Here is a 640-nt window from a genome sequence, read left to right as displayed (position 1 = left end):
GGAAGAAGAAGAAGAAGAAGAAGAAGGAGAAGAGGCAGCGTAGATGGTGTAGAAAAAAGACAAAACCTCAACCTTTCTCAATCGCGATGACAACTTTTGTTGAGAGCGTAACTTGGACCTGTCTCCAGCGTCTGAAAACAGTTTCCATCAACTATAATAGTTAGTGGTGGAACTAGACAATAAATTAAATTGATGGCTCACCTGGATCCACTTTCTATTGCTACTGTAACGAATTACCACAGACTTAATGGCTTAAAACAACACCAATTTATTATCTTGCAGTCTGGAAGTCAGAAGTCCTAAAATCAAGGTTTTGACAGGGTTGCTTTCTTCTGGGGGCTCTAGGAGAGGATCCATTTTGTGCATTCTTTCTGCTTCTTGAGGCCTCCTGCATTCTTTGTCTAATGTCCCCTTTCTCAGATTACTCTAACCTCTACTCCTGTCATCAAGTCTCTTTCTCTTCCTCTGACCCTCCTGCCTTCCTCTTATAGAGGACTTTTGGCATTACTTTGGGACCACTCAAATAATGTAGAATGATCTCCCTATCTCAACATCATTAACTTAACTTAATCACAACAGAAAGTCCCTTTTGCTGTTATGGTGACATATTCACAGGTTCCCTAGATTAGGACAAGGACAT

Source organism: Mustela nigripes, chromosome 3 (assembly GCF_022355385.1).
Source record: "Mustela nigripes isolate SB6536 chromosome 3, MUSNIG.SB6536, whole genome shotgun sequence".
NCBI classification, from domain to species: Eukaryota; Metazoa; Chordata; class Mammalia; order Carnivora; family Mustelidae; genus Mustela; species Mustela nigripes.
This window is presented reverse-complemented; position numbering follows the sequence as displayed.